This window comes from Triturus cristatus, chromosome 8, assembly GCF_964204655.1.
Source record: "Triturus cristatus chromosome 8, aTriCri1.1, whole genome shotgun sequence".
Lineage (NCBI taxonomy): Eukaryota > Metazoa > Chordata > Amphibia > Caudata > Salamandridae > Triturus > Triturus cristatus.
This window is the reverse complement of record NC_140591.1, coordinates 1,091,779,936-1,091,799,741: the sequence shown is the minus strand read 5'-3', so window position 1 is coordinate 1,091,799,741 and position 19,806 is coordinate 1,091,779,936. Positions and strand designations below refer to the sequence as shown.

At 41.0% G+C, this 19,806-nt stretch overlaps 1 protein-coding gene across 3 annotated transcripts in view; it reads right to left on the bottom strand.

Annotated features, from left to right (window-relative positions):
* The window catches only part of SLC5A7 (solute carrier family 5 member 7), a 356,953-nt gene that overhangs the window by 281,700 nt on the left and 55,447 nt on the right, over nt 1-19,806 (bottom strand). The gene's annotated exons all lie outside the window — the stretch shown is intronic.

The window sequence follows — 19,806 nt, the reverse complement described above, 5'->3', positions numbered from 1 at the left end:
ACCCTTTTTCCTTTGAGCAGGGTTTAAGCTAATTGTGTTTTTTACCCTCCCCATACGTAATGTAGACCGTCTATTTTTGCTTTTTTGACCTGGTTACCAAAGTGTTTGTAAGTTTTATTAAAAAACTGCCAGTACATCCATTGGATCCAGTAGCCTTGCCAACTTTAAGGGTCTTAATAGCTTGTTTGACCTCCTGGTCTTTAATAAGGTCTGGGAGCTTTGCAACTCTGTAAAGCTTCTGTACTGGTTTACAACTTCTTGTAGAATTGGACATAATAGGAGCAGAAAGCCACCGACTTGTCCCCCTCCTTTGTGAGCCTGGTACCTTTGCCAAAGACAATATCTTTAACACAGTGGCATTCTTGTTGTAACCACAGTAAACGGGCCAAGTGGGGACCTATCTTATTACCATTTAAGTAATGTGTGTTTCAGTTTCAGTAGAGTAAATCTGGCAATATTAGTGTCTATAGTGCATTTCTAGCCTTAGAGCACCATAAGTTGCTTAGAGAATGTGGGGGCTAGTTTGTAGTATCTTTTTAGATCTTTAAGCTCCCTCTCAAGAGCATCCTGTTGTTGCTGTTTGAGTATTCTAAGGTAGGATAATTTACTTATGCCAGTCCCTCTCAGTACGGTCTTAAAGGTGTCCCATAGCTGTGCCATCAACATGTCAGGGGTTTCATTATTTTGGATGTAAGCCTTTATGGACTCTGTCACTCTGTCAGCTCGGTATGGAGGACTGAGTCACAAATAGGCTGGGATTCAATGCTCATCTGGGGAATGTCAGAGGAGGGCTCCCCAGTTCCAGCTTCACTGTCACCAGGGCATGATCAGATATGAAAATCTTGACAATCTCAGAGGCCCCATGAGAGAAGCTAGAGGGGAGCTAACAAATATATAGTCGATTCTTGAGTGAAATGCTCTCATCTTATGTAGATGGGAGAAGAAATTATTGTCTTTGTTCATGAGTCGTTGTTCCCACCAAATATCATGGAGCCCTAATTCTCACTGCTTTCCTTTCAGTGTGGTGGAGAATCCCCAAGAGTGTAGTGTTCACTTTCCTGTCCTAACATCTTGTGGTTTCCAGACTAAGGGCCTGATTATGAGTTTGGCGGTCGGGACTGCCGTCGCAGCGGCGTTGGATTCATTGCTCCACCATTGGCAGTCAGGCCGCCATGTTACGATGTTGGCGGTCCCATAGATAACATTTCACAGGCGGACCAATACCACAACCAGGATTTCTTTCCCGCATCGACAATGGTCACATAATACAGCGGCTGATGGCTAGATTGCAGTCCCTGTTCCCGCTGTCCAGATTACGATGTGCATTACCGCCAAACCAACTGTGGCGGGAAGACTACCACATTCGACCTGGCAGAAAAGAGAATTATACGGTCAAAACCTACCTTTTTTCTAGTTTCAACTAAATAATTAAAAAATATATTATGTACAACCATACTTACAAAACAATGTGCAAGACTTACATTAAAAAATTATATTCTACCTTATATATTCTGTTTCACAATATTTATGACATCACAATATTTGTGTCTCATGATATTTTTTAAACCATATTTTGGTGGGATGACCTTTTTAATCCTGCCTTTTTGAAAAACAAGTTTGATTCATGTAGCTGCTGACTTTACTGCTGATCAACAACAGAAGGTCCCCTAAATGGGTTCATCTATATTTTGGCACTTTTGTTATTTCAGATATCACCAATATATTAAAGTCTGAGCCCTCTGATTTGCAGAACTTAATTTGCCAGATTTTAGTAAATTATTATTGCAAGTTGACAGAGAGACACATTCATGACTGATTCATGATCAATCCATGTAACATTAGAAGTGTATGGTTTTAGTAGATTGGAAGAAAGCCAAATTTGAAATCTAGCAGGTGTTTAAAGGACCTTAATAGTAATATGACCCTTCCATGTGTGTTTTATAATGCAAAAAGCGGTTCAATAGTTTGAGGCAAATTGTCTTAGCCAGAATGATTCTATCATACTTTAAAATCTTATTATTTGGGGTTCTGAGAATGGGTCTACTCAGATACAATCATACATGCCAGCAGAAACATGAGCTGCTTTTCCTCTAGCGCAGTATCTGATATACACTTGCATATATGAATTATAACCAATTTCTGTGCATAACACCACATACAAAATGATGACAGAACACACAATAAAATACCAACTTACATCTCTTTTTATAAAGTATGGGTACATTGTTCAGGAAAATGTTGAGAAAAGGCCTTGAAACCTTGACAGTAAAAATGGAAATCCTTTCATTTTGCTAAGCTTGCAGTGTATTACTACCACATATTTCATCTTGAGAAAGGGATCCATATTTCAGACCTTTCTCAACTTAGAGGAGGTATTGGGCACTCTTCCCAAAATGGTAATGTATTTCTGAGTGAATTTCACACTGATAATTTCACTCATATCAGAACTGGCCTGAATTGCTTAGTAATGAAAGAACGCAGTTACCAGAAGGGTACAGCAAGGGTGAATGTTGGCACTATTTATTTTTTATCTTTTCCAAAATAATTGGATTAAGAACATTGGGGCTCATTTATGAGCCCCTGTGTCACTTTTGCGCCACCGGTGCGTCACTTTTTGTGACACACCAGTGGTGTAAAACATGCGCCGTGATGCGCCATATTTACAAAGTGACGCATCTACCTAGATGCGTCACTTTGTAAACCCCTGCGCTACATTATACCTGCGTCAGGTATAATGTATGCAGGGTGGGCGTTCCCACGTAAGTAAGCATCGTAGAAGTGACGCAGTGAAATCTACGAGATTTCACTGCGCCACTTCTAGGGTGCAAATGCGTCAATATCTTGCGCCTGCCTCACAGCAGGCGTAAGACTGACACAGGCCCTTTCACATGGGGCTTGCTCCATGTGAAAGGACACATTGCTGGAGTTGCGTCACTTTTGTGACACACTCCAGCAATGCGTCACTTTTGCGCCTACAGATAAGTCAGAAATACTGACGTATCTGTGACTCCTTGCGACATGATGCGTCATACTGTAAATATGATGCATCATTGGAGTCGCAGGGAGGGTGCAGTGAAAAGTGATGCATCACTGTTTTCATGCAGTGATGCGTCACTTTTCATAAATGAGGCCCATTAGGTTTAAGCAACTATAAGGTTTTTGGGCTTACATATGCTGGCACTGCAGTTCTTATGTCATGTTAAAAAAAACTCCCATAAAACATTTGCTGCAACAATTTGAAATTTACACCATTTGGAAACCAGAAATAATTGCACCTAAATATGTGAATAATAAAACTTGGCTGAAAAAACAGCTACTTTTGACTTTTTAGGTACTTGTTTTTGTAACAGTTACAAGTGCTCAAACATTTGCCACAAGCTAAGCAAATGATTTCCAAACATTTTGCTTCTTACGAAAGTTTTTATTAGAATGCTTGGCAAGTGCATGATTTCAGCACCTCTTAAAATATGTTCAATGTTTATGGTGTATGCTGAAACTAAATCATTGATGCAAATTGTTAATATTTTTATTAAACTTTACAGCTGCCATTGATGACCCTAAAGTTGCCTTTAAAGCTATACTTAAATTTCTTGACAATTATAGATATGCTGACTATTCATCTTGTAATTTGTTGTAATGTCTACATATTAGTACCCATGCAGAAGCATTCTTGACTGCACATTGAGGCATCTTATCTCATCCCAGATTTTTGATGGTGTGACATGAGTCTCTAGAATTGTCTGTCCTGTGGAAGCATCCAACAAAAATGACAGAAAAAAGGTGATGAAATCTATACAGCAGGATAAAAAATTATATTCATCAGTCACAACGAATATGTATGCTTTTAACTTATTAAAAACAGTATTTGAAGATAATCTACTAAAGAGAGAACGGTGTTGCTCTCTTAAATTCATACATGACATTATGCCCCAGGGTTGTTATGTATGAAGAAGACATTTTCTTCTGCATAAATCTAACTCATTGTTTTGTTCTTATGACAGTATAGGTAAAGACAATAAGTTGCATTTACTATTTCCTTCTAAACATCTCTTCCAGGTCAAATTTATAGGTGTATTTGGGTGTTGAAACCTCATAAAATAATCAGCAGTCATATTGTGTATTTCTTCCGTTAAGCTGTATGGGTGCCTAAGTTTATTTACAAAGCATAAAGTATACATAATAATCCTTTGAAATCTGTTACCTAATTAGAACATTCCAGTTTTAATCATTTCTATTAAATAAAGTCTGTCAGATATTTTAATTTGCTTAGGAATGATTGTAATAAATTGTCGTTTAAATTTTTAGTATTATTTACACACCTGCAATTTCAACTAGTTTTCATGTTGACCGCGGTGTGGCTGCTGCAGTCTTGCTGTGGTGGGCGATGTATCTCGATATATATTGATGCATGCGTGTACATTTCGACTGCATATGTGTCGAATGCACACATATGCATGATACATATGGAAAAATACTGCCTACCCATTTATAGAGTACGACCCATATGTGGGCAATCCGGGGAATGAGTACATGGTATGAAGCGCACTTACCTGTGTACAGGGCTGGACTGGGAGCCAAAACCGGCCCTGGCAAAGTGCTCGGCCGCCCCCCCCGGGGTTGTTGGGGGTGCGGCGGAGCTCTTTGTCAGGGCCGGTTTACAGCCGATTTTGTTACAGGGACGATTTTGCAGCTATGGTGCAAAAACGGCTATGTAACAAAAATGGCTCCCGGGGGCCCAAAACCGGCCCCCACCCTTGCGGCCCACCGGGAGATTGCCCGGTGCCCGCTACGGCCAGTCCGGCCCTGCCTGTGTATCACCGCAGATGGCGGCGTATTCCTCGGCATGAAGATCTTCCTGTGTAGGAGAGACTTGGAGTAAGGGATCCATGTTAACTTCTGCAGGAAAGGGGTGAGTATGCACCCCAAATCCTTAGTTTCTGCTGATATTTAGGCGGCGGTCCAACCACTGCGGTTGGCTTGTCAGGAAATCGAACTCGTAATAAGGATGGTGGTGTTGCTCCACTGTACTGCCCTATGGAGACTGCCTTCCTCCGACCGCGGTCCTGTCAGCCGGCAGTGTGCTGGCGGTACCGGTTGTCCAGGCACAGTGTCTGCATAGGCAATACTCCCAATTCGTAATACGCCAGTCGGACCGCCGGTCTCGCTGTGGTCAGACAGCAACCACAGGTACCAGCGGTCCACGGAATGCCAAACTCATAATAGGACCCTAAATGTAATTTTATTGTGCTTTCAGAAGTTAAAAACATGTTCAAATGTTTAAAATCAAAATGTGTTGGTTTGCTGCACATATTCATAGAGATTTATTATATTTTTGAAGTGATAAAACGCAACAATGATTTGTATAGGAACTGTGTTGAAAATGTAACGCACTATGTCACAAAACTTTAAGATACTACCCAAAGGTGTGGATGCCATTTTCTTTTGTGGGTTTAGTAGTAACTGTGAGTCAAGATGTTTAGGTGTTTGCTGGTGATATTTTGGTTTCTTTGAAGGAGTGTTTGGAGTTTGTCCATACTACTTATGATTGTAATGGTGATTGTACTATTATGGTGTCTACTCTGAGTATGTTTAATTTAATATATGTTTAATTAAATCATTAGTTTGACTCGTTTTGTGACGTTTTAGGTCATGTTTGCTTGTGAAATCTTTGTTTTGTGTTAATTGTTTTTGGTTAGAGTTTATGTGGGATGTTAACGGGGTACTATTTTGGGTAGGAATAGGCAACATGCTTCAAGCTAAGTTTTAAGAAAAGGAAGTAGTGGCATTTTACTGATAAGTGTTGCATTACCTGCCATGTACATTGGGGAAGCGCAACTCCTTGCAGGAACAATGGCATAGATGGGAGAGGCTCCCCATATTGATTTCAGTAGTATAGAGGGATCAATTCAACAGGTACAGCATTGTTGGGCTGACATCGTCTATCGTGAGGGTGAACTGCTACATCATCTCGACAGTGATGTGGTAGGGAAAATTGGTAATTCTTTTATTTCTAAAATAGAATGTTTATTTTATATTTAAAAAAGACTAAATAAAATTGTTCTTTACATTTTTTACGTTATTTAGTAGTTTTTATATATTGTTTACAAATATTACTTTATCATAAATATTAAATAATTATAAATAGTTTTAGCATCATTTTGTTTTCTGTGGACCACTTCCTAAAAAACAGAAATTGATTTGTTTAATGATCAAGCCAGGATCAGTAAGTTTGAAACATTTCTACAATTATATACCATGTATACATGGCAACAGTCTTTTGGGCGCTACAGGACAATCTATTGGTCAATTTGGGTGCACATTGTTAATAGTCAGAGTTGCTCAGTCTACTCAGGCAGACTTCAGAAAATTGTCACAGCACAGCCACTTGCATTCAAGATAAAAAGCACTCTGTTAATGACGAAGGTGGTCTCTCATTCTTGAATCTATTTAGAGAAGACTGACTAGCAGCTCTATTGTCATTAAATTCTTAATTGCCCTGGTTGTCAACACGTCCAACAACCTATACACACTTCTTCAATCTACTTCTTTGGCAGGTCAGCTTCCAGGCACTTAATAACAGGGATAAAAATCATCACTCAAGATCAGACTTTCATTGCTGTCCTTCCACCTTTGGTAATTTTTGCTGTCAGGTAGGCACCAGCTCTGGTGGCCCAGGAGTAACCTGAGTACTCTGGAGAATACACCCTTCCTTTGACAAAAAGATATGTGGATCAGATTTCTAAAACTTTTTTTGCCCAACCAGTATCATGACATTTATGTAAACTGACATACAGTGTTCCAGCACAAAACTTGTTTTGCATTTTAATGTAAACCACACATATTGTAGTATTTTGCTTTCCCCATATTACAAAATTTTGCAGAAAGGGAGCTTTACATGGGGGGAGGGTACTTGGTCATTGCCATGTAACCACCACCCATGGTTTTTGGCACCATGCCCTACTAACAGGTTTTAACAGTGATTGGCACAAAATAGTTATGCTTCCTTTATGTAGGCATAATGTTTTAGAACAGTTTTAAATAATTAACGGCCCCATGTACAACCATTTCATTTTGCAACTCGCAAATTGCGGTATTTAGCGACTCACAATTAGCGAGTCGCAAAATGGAATGTACTAATGTGTCTCAGACACATTTTGTGATTGCCACTGGGGTCACAAATGACCTACCTCATGAATATTCATGAGGTAGATCACAATTTGCACCCCATTAAGAATGGTCTGTAATCATCTGGGTGGTGACCTTGTGGGGACAGCAGGCCACCATGTCTATGATTGCTTTTTTTTAAAAAACATTTTTTTAATAATGTAGCCCTTTTTCCTTAAGGGAAAAGGGGATTAATTGAGAAAATAAAAATTAAAAGTGTCCTTTTCATTTTTTAAGAGTGGGCAGTGGTTTGTGGGACCATTGCCTGCTCTTAAAATATGTTGACACCCACATTCACAAGTTCCTTGGAGACCCCTTCCCGTTCACAAATGAGCTACCACCCCCTTCATGAGTTGGTAAAGTATAAATGTTTTGCAACCGCATTTCGGTTGCAAAACATTCATAAATGCCCCTGCGACTTGCTATTAGGAAGGGACGTGCTTGTGACGCCCCTTCATATTAGCGTCTCGGAAAACCAATTTTGCAAGTCAGTAATAGGTTACCGACTCACAAAATAGACTTAGTACATGCCAGAAGCAGTTTTAGTGATCGCAAATTGCCTGAGTCTCCTTTTGCAACCACTAAAAACAGTGCTACATCTGGCCCCATAACTATTGAAACAGTGCATGTTTGAACACTCTACAGCCCGATTAAATATTTGGAAACATGCTATGTTTGTCTAAGCATAATATTTTGTACTGAAGTGTACTCTTCAAAAACCAAATCTATGTTAGACTGATGCAGACACCTTTACACAATGTTGCGAAGATGTGTCGGTGGTGCTAGGTAGCTAGAAAGAACACCAAAAGAGGGGATGAGAGGAGAATCCCCATATCTTAAAAATATGGCACAAGCCTGCACATGGGTGTGCAGCCATGTGGACACATGTTGTGCCCCCGGTAGTTTTGCACCCCCAGTTTCTGCATGTGAAGGAATTAGCAACATGGTGCATTTATTCCCATGTAGGAAAGTTCACTGGCGGTCCTGCGGAGGTACTTTTAAGGCTCATAATGGGACTTTAAACAGCACCTCCACGGGACCACCACATCACCCACCTACCAGACCACAAAATTACCTGTAATCTGACGGGAAGGCAGCAATGAATTTCCTTGGTCCTGGAGCGGAGCGGTGGCGTGCCTCCCGATCCATGACTGCCAAAACTCATAATCAGGCCCTAAAGTAGTGTTTGAACTTTATTGTACATTGAAGTATAGGTTTAATGTGCAGGGATGATTGAGGTGCATTTTTTATATATTAGATTTTAATATAGATTTTCGAACAGTTTTAGTTTTGATTTATATGATTAGATATATGTTTTAATGTTTGTACAAAACATTTGACATTTGAAGTATTTTAGGGTGTGTTTGTTGATAAAATAAAAATACAAAATGTGTGAAAACAGAAATTTAAAAAAAAAACTAGAATCCACATAAAAAGTTATATATTTATGATTTATTCAAATCAAAGCATATGTTTAGAATTTTCTGTGATTACATTAAATTAAAAGATACAAATAATTTAAACATGTAAAAAATATCAAAATGCCTGAATTGAAAAAACATTTGTTTAAGTACATTAACATTTATATGAAAACACCTTTTTGTGGACTATAGAAAGTATTTTGTTATAATAAATGAAAATGTAATTTCTTCTTTTTGCCACTCTGGTGTATATGATTCTTTCTGAGAAAAATTGCGCACAGAAATTTCTTCATTAACATTATCCATTACTTAATCACAAGGGATGGAAGCACAGACAGCTGTATTGTAAAGAGTTGCAACAACAATCATTTTGCACACCATCTCTACCAACATCCTCCAGATTGGTCTGAATAACAAAATCTTGATTAAAATATTCAACAAGTCGTCCATCACAGATAAGATATGGGCTGCGTGCTGAAACCAAACCCCGATGGTCTCACCAAACAATTGTCACAAACGTCTTCATTTCAAATTTCTGCGGCATACCTACGTAAACCTTAATGATCAAACCAAATATGACAAGTCGTGGTCTTTAGACTGTCCTAAATGCCACACCCCTGGAGCAGACTTTCCCCACATGACGTGGACCTTTCGGTACATAGGACATTACTGGGGTGAGATTTTTTCCTGTCTAACCCTAATGTTGGGATTTGACCTAGACGCTGATACCCTAATCATGCTATGGGGCTATGTACAAAATCTCCACTAAAGCACTAGATGGTTCACTGCTATGGAGCTGCTCCTATCCAAATGTGAAATTGTAATACAATGGGGTAGGCACCAAACCCCATCTACCAGCTGCCTCACCAGCATGACGTATTGTGACACTACTAGTGAGCTGTATGCGTCGCTCCAGTCCCCAACCTCTATGACGAAGGATATTTGGCAACCCGTATGCAATTATTTATTATCAATTGCTGATCAGTCCCAAGAAGCCCTAACCGGTATAGTGCAGCTTTCTCATCATAATTAGTAACTCACTCTTGAGTTGTCACCAGCCCTGTGACCCCCATGTATCCCCTCACAGATGCCATGCCTGGGATAAAACAGGGCGACCCCACAAACTGGCCCACTCCCCTCCCCCCACCAATTTCCCTACTCCTACACCTTTCCCACTTTTCCCAGACCCACTTTTCCAAGAGTGTAAATGTTGACTCTTCCATCCTATTGTTTACTTACGGCAGTATGGCCCAGGCAACCCCTTCTATCTGCTACTGAGGAAATAGCTGGATTTCTTGGATGTTTGTCTTGTTTGTTTGATCACCTGTTGTATACCATATGCATGCACTGACTACACTGTATCTTTCTCAGGCACATATGCTTCTTTGTACAAATTGCATCTGACTCCTTGTTCCTTTGTTTTTTTTATATAATGCTGCACCACTATGACAGTATGATAGCCATTTCGGCAGTACATATGTATGTTAGTACAAGATTGTCTTATCTTTGATGGCTATCTCACTGCTTATATGCTCATGTCATTTCCCAAAAATATTTGTAAAATCCTTCCAATTGCCCTTCTGTTTTTATTGCAGAATAATGTTTATTTTCTGCTAAACATTTTGGGTTGACTATTGGTGTTATCAATATTGGCAGAAGAACATACCCTTGGTTACCTGAAATTATAAAATATTTGGATTGGTATTTTAATACATTTTCCACAAACATAAATAACATAAGCTGGAAATAACAATTTAAAAAAACAATTTCAATATTTTTGTAAAATTGTGTAGAAATAATAGGATCACTTATAAATGGCATTATTGTTTCCTTAATATTTCTTACATTCAAATAAACATTTAAAACACAATATTGTGTTTAACAATAAAAATATATTACACAACTTTTGAACAAATAGAAAAAATCCTATACAATATTTATAACTTTGTTCTAGAAAAGAAACCCCTCCAAAATAGTTACCAACTAAAAGCCAATTTCCACATAGGCTGCTCTCAAACCAATGATTAACTGCATGCCAAAATACATTAGTATCATGGGGAATTCCTGAATATGTATCCACAATGTTGGTCAAACAGTAGGTTGAATCAATCATTTCTTGGACATTGAAGGAGTTTGTTTCTGGTTGTCATATATGGGCCTTAGTATGATTTTGGTGGTCTTGGAGTGAGGACGACACACCGCCGCCCGCTCTAAGATCGCCAAATCCATAAGAACCTCATCACAATTACAATTTTTTGTCTCTGACGGGCAGTTCTTTGGTGGTCCCAATGCGGTGCCTATGAAAAAGGCTTTGCAATGGAAGCGTCAACGGCAGCTCCTGCAAGGCATGGACTGTTAAGTCCATTAGCTGCAAGAACTGTGGGTGCATGCATACAGCCCCCTGTATTTATCCCTTGGCGCAGAGGCAGCAGGGGGCCTCCCCTTTCTTTCCTCACCGCCACACTTTCCAATGGCGTGCTCACTGCCATGAAAACTGTGGCAGTGAGGAAACTCCTAATATGCTTGGCGGTGTCACAGTGACACCACCAGCATATTAGGGGCCTCAGACTACTGCAAGATGCCTGGGAGGGTGGATTCCTGGAAGCAGCAGCAGTTTCATGACAGTCTGACTGCCCTACTTGTAATAGGGCGGTTAGACCACCAGTGCGGCCCTAGCCGCACTGCCACTGTAGGCTTGTCGGCCCATTGGATAATAAGGCCCTATGTGTGTAGTTGTTGCTGTTGGTAATAAGTGTACTTGGGGACAGCCCAAAGCACCCAGAACACAGGGAAAATGGGATATTTGGTAAAACCCTTGTTTGACATATTTTTGTTCCTCACAGTATTTTGGAAATACAAATATTGTGGCGGTATTTGAATAATATCCAGTACTGTGGACAAACTAGATGACAATGCACTCTTAGAAATGCTGCCCACCCTGACACAAGTACTTTAAAAAGATCCTTATCCAAGCAGATGTAGAGCAGCCAAGAGTGCCACCTAGGATGTTATAGCATGTCAGGCTGCATTGTTAGGCTCTAATTTAAGTCCTTTTTTTCCAGTAGAACGGTGATCATTTCTTTACTCAGTGTATAGTAGTTGTAGTGTGCTTAGGTTTTCACACATTTTGATATTTGTGTTACACTTCACAAGTTTCCATGAAAATAACACTGTGATGTTTTTGTGATGGATTTGCACCTTGTGTACAACAAAAATGTTTTGTGTCGAACGACACAGCACAGATTTTGTGCCATGAAAGTGATAGAAAACTTTGTAAATCCTACACTGTACAGCCTAGTGAACACTACCATTGTTCAGGGATGCACAATACAGGTCAATCTACAAAAGGGAGCTGAAGGGGCAGAGAACAGGTCGTCCCCCACTCAGTGCACTGTATACAAAAGGACCTGTTCACACTGTGAGCGAGTGATTCATACATCCGTACCTGGTGTCATGCATTTTAGACAATCTATAAAGCAAGCGAATGTTTCATCTATGCTATTCGTCGGTGTAGCTCACTTAGGAAAAGAAAAGGATAGATAAATATTATGTATACGAGGTAAAGCAGAATAACTGTCAATGCGTCTAAAAACTTATGTCTCCAACACCCAAACGTGATGAAAAAAGAGTGAATGGGAGTGTTGGTGCCTCACGGTAGCAACACCAAGGAGGGTTAAGCAGGATGGTACTCGCCTGCTACCTCAAGATCTCATCATCAGCTACCAACACTCCAAAAGCAAGAAATATGTGTAGGAAAAACAATAATTGACTGTACAAGTGCTAGGGTATGTGGTTAAAGAAAAAAGAACTGTGCTATAGTATGTGCACCATATTGAACCCCATAGTGATATACAATGATATCGCAATTTTGAGCTAGATCACACTGGCTTGCGTTTTTTATTCTAAGCTGCGTGATTGCTCATGTTTAAAATGCCGACATGTTTTATTGCCACTGGACAAAAACTCACGGCAACTTCTTCAGGGCGTGGGGTCTGTTCATTTCACCCTGCACCTCTGTTTGTCAATTAAAAACAATTCTGTTGGAGACAAAAGAAAACAAACGTAACAACACAGGACAGGCTTGGTTGGCAACCGGTTTACCACGGGACTGGTATCCTATGTATTGCATTATGAATCACACCCTATCATATTTACCGGGATATTGCCCACCATGGGCATACCTTTACCCTTGAGTCCTTGTGGCTGTATATATGCATTCAAGGCTCCGCCTGTTCAACTCCAATCGTGAGTCTGGAATATATAATATACAACAACGGTTGTGTGACTGCCTGTATCGGATGCCCTGAGTGATGTCATCGATAATTAATGCTGGTGTGTCCCCGTCCCGTTAGGTGTCTACCCAGCATCTAAGTCCTTCCTTGAAACTTCCTCGTGTTTAGCGTCCTGTTCGGCTAATCTGCGACCCCATTACATTCGCATACCTTTTATGAAGTTCGTACCTGACCCATATGCGTTAAATCCTCCCGCTCCAACTGCGGTTGCCCAGGTTCCTATCTTTAAATGTTTTCGTGCCGAATGCCCCAAGTTAAATGACATAAGTCGAGACTCACCCTTAAAGCGTCCCGTTAGGTGTCTACCCAGCATCTGAGTCCTTCCTTAAAACTGCCTCGTGTTTGGCATCCTGTTCGGTAAGCTGTGACCCCTTTACAGTCGCGTACCTTTTATGGAGTTCATACCTGACCCGTACGCGTTAAATCCTCCCGCTCCAACTGCGGTTGCCCCGGTTCCTATCTACAAATGTTTTCATGCCAAATGCCCCAAGTTAAATGACATACGTCGAGACTCACCCTTCAAGCGTCCGTGTCTGGCGTTTACTCAGCCCAGCAACAACGCGCTTGTTGTGTTTCCTGGTTTAAGAACGTAGTTACGTTCACCACGTGACCTACCTACAAAGATCCCGTTCTCCTCAGTGTGTTCGCGAAGTGTAAACAAAGGCTGCCATATTGCAGTGGAGGGTTCCTTACTGTGCCACCCCTCGTTGGCTTGCAAAGGTATTCTGCTGCATATAATTACTACACCTCAGTGGTGGATAATGTCGAATATATATAAATCGACCTATTTGTGACATTTAAAACCGTAACCCAGGTCTTTCAGAAAATACCTCTTCGGATACATAGCACTTTGTGGTTTTTAGTTTTCTGTTGGAAAACAGACCAAGTCGTAGATGGAAGTATATTGCCCTGTCCGGTCATTTCCACATTAGTAATAGATAAGGACTGTGGATTCTCATGTTCTCAAATTATGGCACTGAGAGTTGTGACCCGTAGTGGATGCACTCTTTGGGTTAACTTATTTCTTAAAATGTGGACCTGTCTGATGTGTGATTCCCAAGTTTGTACTATCTGGGATCTGTGGTCAACTGAATACTAATGAGCCTTTAATGGTGTAAGGGAATTAGGCGATTCATGTATCTACCTTATTCCATTCAATAAGGTCGTTCAGTCCATTCTGGTCCACACCCTCCTGGTAAATCCAACGTGCTTCCCTGTTGATCAATCTGGATTCCATATTAAACTGATCGCCTGTAACCTTTTCCAGCACCACCCAGCGAATGTCTTGAGGGGTATGTTTTTGTGTCTGAAAATGTTGTACCAGTTTCGTGCTCAATTTACCTGCACGAAGTGTACTAAGGTGTTCTTGTATCCTTGTTTTTACCTTCCTGGTGGTAAGGCCGATATAGTGGAGCTCGCAGGGGCATGTTAGTCTATAGATGACATAAGACGTATTACAGTTGCTGAATTTGTTTAAAAACCAGATTTTTTTGTTTGCAAGGGTGACGTTTTTAGTAGGTGATGTAAATGCACAAACAGAGCAATTCCCACACGGGTAGTGCCCCGGAGGGATGTTGGTCTCACGTGGACTTATTTTGGGTCTGGTATGGACCAGCCGGTCTCGGATGTTTGCCGATCGTTTAAATGCAAAACGTGGTGGTGGCATTTGCATGTTGGTAGTACTGAGCAAATGCCAATGCCTGCGGATAATCTGCCTGATTTTGGTGGAAAGTGGCCCAAAAGTAGTAACCACTGGAATGCATTCACCTTTTTCCTTAGAGGTTTTTTCCAATAGGGCTGCACGGGGCGTGTTATATGCTCGTTTTCTTGCCTGTCTTATGACCTTTCTGGGGTATGCTCGATGTTCTAACTTGGTAGCTAATACGTTGGATTGTTCTGAGTATTCCTGTATGGTGGAACAGTTTCGGCGATATCTTAAGAACTGTCCCACAGGCAAGTTGTCGCGGAGGGCTCTGGGATGGTATGATCCATAGTGTAGCAGGGAGTTTTTGTCCGTTGATTTGTGATGTACCCTGGTCACGAGCTTGTCATCCTCTGCCTGAATATCAAGGTCCAGATATACTGCAGATGTTTTGCTCATTTCCCAGGTGAACTTTAAACAGTTATCTAGACCATTCAGCCAAGAAAGAAAATCATTTAGTCTCTCTTCCGTGCCTTCCCATATGCACAGTACATCGTCTATATATCTCTTCCAGAGGACGATGTTCCTCTGGAAGAGATTGGTGTCAGAATGGATGTGGTACGCTTCAAACTGGCCTACATAAATGCAGGCCAGACTAGGGGCGAATGTAGCCCCCATCGAAGTCCCAGACACCTGGAGATATACCTGATCTTTGCATGAGAAGAAGTTTTGGGTCAATGCAATCTCTATGCATTGAAGGACAAAGGTTTGTGGACAGTCATAGAACCATTCAGAATCCCTCAGGGCACGCGCTGCTGCCACCAGCGTCGCCTCCTGAGGGATACTGGTGTACAACGACTCTATGTCAATGGTTACAAGGTATTGGTTTGCAGGATTGTATGAGACATTCTCCAGTATTCTCAAAACGTCCGTGGTGTCCTGGACGTATGAGGGTTGGGTGATGACACATTCCCTTAGGAAGTAGTCTGCAAACTGTGATAGTGGTTCTAATAATGATTGAATGCCAGAGATGATGGGGCGTCCTGGGGGAGGCTGTTGTTTCTTATGGATTTTGGGTACAATGTAGAACGCCGGCATTCTTGGTTTCATATTAATCAGAAATTCGGCTTCCCTATATGTAACCCATTTCTTTTCTTTAGCCTCTGTCACCAATTGGATGATGGTCGCCTGCAGGTCATTGGTGGGGTCCCGCGCCAGGGGTCTGTAATTACAGTGGTTCCCCAGAAGCCTAGCCACTTCTGTGTCGTAATCAATGGTATCCATCACTACCACCGCCCCGCCTTTATCGGCTGGCTTAATAGTGATTGTCTGGTTGTTTTGTAGACTTTGCAATGCCTGCCAGTCTCTGGAACTCATATTACTGTGACCCACAGTGTGCATATTGCGTTAAATCTGGCTGATATCCTGTAAGATCTTCTGTTCAAAAACCACAGTTTCAGGGCCTACTGTATTGCCGGGGGGACAGAACTGGGAAGGGCGACGTAAGTTTGTGGAGAAATTGGACACACTACAGGTACCTTACTAAATCTGGCCCACAGTCTACTCCCATTATCTCTAAGGTACAATGTGACACTTTATGCACCAAGAGTCTCTAATCTTGAAAAACAGTAAAGATACTGTGGGCCTATTGGGCTGACATATTTTTCACAAGGTTAAGTCGACTGCAAGACATTCACTATCTAAAATAGGAGGTCTAACACATTTGTCGCTATATTTAAATGAATAAATCAAGCACTTTATCTTTTACTTGAACTCTGACTAAAGAGGTCCAGCAAACAATTTAGGCAGTCTCAGACTCAAAGTATAGATTGACATGAACATTAACTCTCCTTCTGGAGACACAGGCCTGATTCACAAAAGTAAACATACACTTTTATTTAAGTGTACTATTTTTTTTGCTATTCAACCACAAAAGTTTAATTCTACTAATAGAAGTTTTACAACTGCATTCAGTTGGAAGAACTCTGCATCGATAGGACAGGCCTATATTTTTATGTGCAGAGTCTCCATCACGAGTACAACAACTAATAGTAAAAGTAAACTCTTGGAGCCTGATTCATAAAAGAAACAAACAATTAAATGTAAGTTTATAATTTTTTGCAATTCAGAAGTGGAATTTTATGAGTAGTATTTGTATGACTGCGGAGTCTCCAAACTTGTGTGGTGAGTTCACACGTAATGATGGGCAGTTATAAGGATATTACTCGTAAAATTGCTTCGTGAATTGAAAAAAAGTAACCTTACACAAAAATGTAGGTTTAGCTTTGTGAATCAGGCCCTAAGCATTTACTGTGGCTGAATATACAAAATGGATATTTGTATTAAACACCATTCAAATGAATTTCTAAGAGAGTTTACAATGTAAAGCCTCATCCTACTGCATTTGTCATACACTTCATAATGTAAAACAGCTTCACATGTTTTTTGGCAAGCAGTTCAATGTAAAGCCCTGTTGTATATTATTTGTCAGTGAGCTCACAACATGAAACCTCTTACTATGGGATTGGTCATAGGGTTACACCACGCAAAGTCCCTGTCTGCTGTATGTGACCTGGGTCTACATTAACAATGTCACTATCAGTTATAAGCAAATAAACTATTTCATGGATGGGCTAACATAACTACTTTTCTATCAAATGCTGTAGTGAACAAGATCAATGTAAGAAATTGGGCTTTTGGTTGTGTGGGGTGTTAACAGTGTTCAAGCAACAGAAAAAATCCCTCTAAAGGTGAGCCACAAAAGTCACTAAATTAACCTGTGCTTAACCCTCTGGTAGCTTGGCACAAAGCAGCCAGACTTAACTTAAAGGCAATTTGTAAAGTATGTAAGCAGCACACAAACAGTAATAAAGTGGAAACACGAGAAAAAAAAAATGCATACAAATTTAGTAAAATAGAGTAAATAGTAATAAAGTATTTGACTCCAACATGACAAGAATCCAATTAGTAGAACCGGAGTTATGAATTCTTCAAGTTCAAGTTAAAAAGTAGTGCCTAAAAGATCAAAGCACCAACTGCACACATCTAGTCACACGAGACTGTGTCAAAGTCGAAAAATATTGTCAACTTCGATGGAGCGCAAATCAGATACAAGAAATGGATTGGGCCCGGTTGGTGCTTACCTTCAGACTTGGAAGAAATTTTGAGGACAAATATTGTGAGAAAGTAAAGTTCAGAGGGGCAAGGCTGCAGGCGGTGTCAGAGAAGGGAGCGTTATTGTCAGGGACCCACTTGACAAAGTTGCGGTGATGGTTTCTTCATTTGGGCTTAGTCACATTTTTGGAAGTCAAAACCTCCAGTGGAACACGGCTGGAGGTTGTAGGACGAGCATGCCACGAGGCCGGATACCACTTTGGCAAGGACTGCTGAACACGATTTTCTACTGTGGAGAAGAACATAGCGGGAGCTCCAGACAAGTCAGGACAACTAGTGATGCACCATGGGCAACTAGACAAGCAGGTTAGTCCCGGTCTCCTCTTGGTTCTGGGAGCAGTTTTTAACCAAGAATGGTCTAAGTCGCAAGTTTTGGATTTTGGCTATCTAGGCACTTTTATCACCACCACCAAGACTCCAGAAGTAGACTGGCACCACTTCAGGGTTATCACTCAGTCTGGGTGCAGGGGAAGGTTGGAGATGGTTGTAGCCTTTTATGTCCCTGAGGCTCTGATCAGTAGGCCAACCAACTAGACGTTGGAGTCACACTGGCAGTCCTAGGTTTAGCAGTAGAATTGAGCTCAAACAACAGGGCAAGACATTGAGGGTTCAGGGCAGACGTCAGGCAGCTAAGCAGTCCTCCCAGATGCAGCACGTCAGTCTTCTGATGTACACAGCAGGCCACAGCAGCAGGCAGTCCTCAGAGAGTCCTTCGACAGGTCCAGAAAGCGAACTGAAGAGTGGAGGTCAGAGTCCTATTCTTACACCTGGGGCCTTCTTGAGAAGTTTACACAAAATTCCGTCTGAGGTTCCTGAGGTTTGCTGCCTCCCATGCCCCCATACTGGCTGCATGAACAATGCAGGGGTGACAAGTCCTTTGTGTGAAGGCAGGGCACAGCCTACTCAGTTGCAAGTGGGACAGTGGCCAGCTCCACTCCACCATCCTGGCACTTCAAATTTCTCTATTGTGTCGCTATCTGGGAAAAATAAACAAAGCGCAACTGCCAACTACAACCAGTCGGTAGCTCATGCACAGGCTGCAGGCTGCAGGCACCAAACAGTGAAGGCAGGAAAATGACACATTTCTAAAAGTGGCATTTTCAAAATTATAAATCCAACTTTTCCATTAAAGAGGCTTTAAAATTACAATTTCTCAGATTCCAAACACAAAATTGTACCTGTTACAAAATCATGGTTTGAATTTATTAAATGTAATAAGGCAACACAATGTTATCCTATGGGAGGGGCAGGCATCACAGTAGTGAAAAACAAATGTAGGAGTTTTTCACTTCCAGGACATGTAAAACTTTAAAGTGCATGCCCAACCTTTTACCTACAATGCACCCGGTCCCATGGGCTACCTAGAGGCTACCTTAGGGGGAATTTATATTCAATAAAGGGGGAGTTTATGGGTTGGGCAAGGGGCTTATATTGGCAAGTTGATTTGGCAGTTTAAAACTGCATGCAGGCTGCAATGTCAAGTCTGAGATATGATTTAAGGGGCTACTTAAGTGGGTGACACAATGGGTGCTGCAGACCCACTAGTTGCATTTAATTTAAAGGCCATGCATATGTGGTATACCACTTTACTAAGGACTTATAAGTACATTGAATATGCCAATCAGAGGTAAGCCATGTTTTAGGGAGAGAGAGCACAAGCACTTTAGCACTGGTTAGCAGTAACTGCACAGAGTCCTAAAGCCAACAAAAACAAATTTAGCAAAATAGGAGGGTGAAGGCAAATAGTTTGGTGTGACCCTACAGAAAGGGCCAAGTCCAGCAATCAACTAGTGGGTGGAGCCACAGCCTCTCTTTTAGTATTACGTTATACAGCTCTTTTTCTCTTGATCATATAATCCCACACAGACAGCTGTGTTGTAAAGCAAGCTAAAAATGTATGTAATTCCAAAAAAACTGAGTCTGTCAGAAGGGTGATCAAAACCCTTGTTTTCTAATGTAATCTGGGTGCATCTGCTGGAAAACACTTGTCTACAGCATTTAACGTGGTGTAACAAACACCTAATGGCTTTAACAAATGCTTTTCACAATAAAGAATTCAGGCATATTGCCTTTATCGTAACTACTAATTAAAAAATCAAACCCATGACTTCTG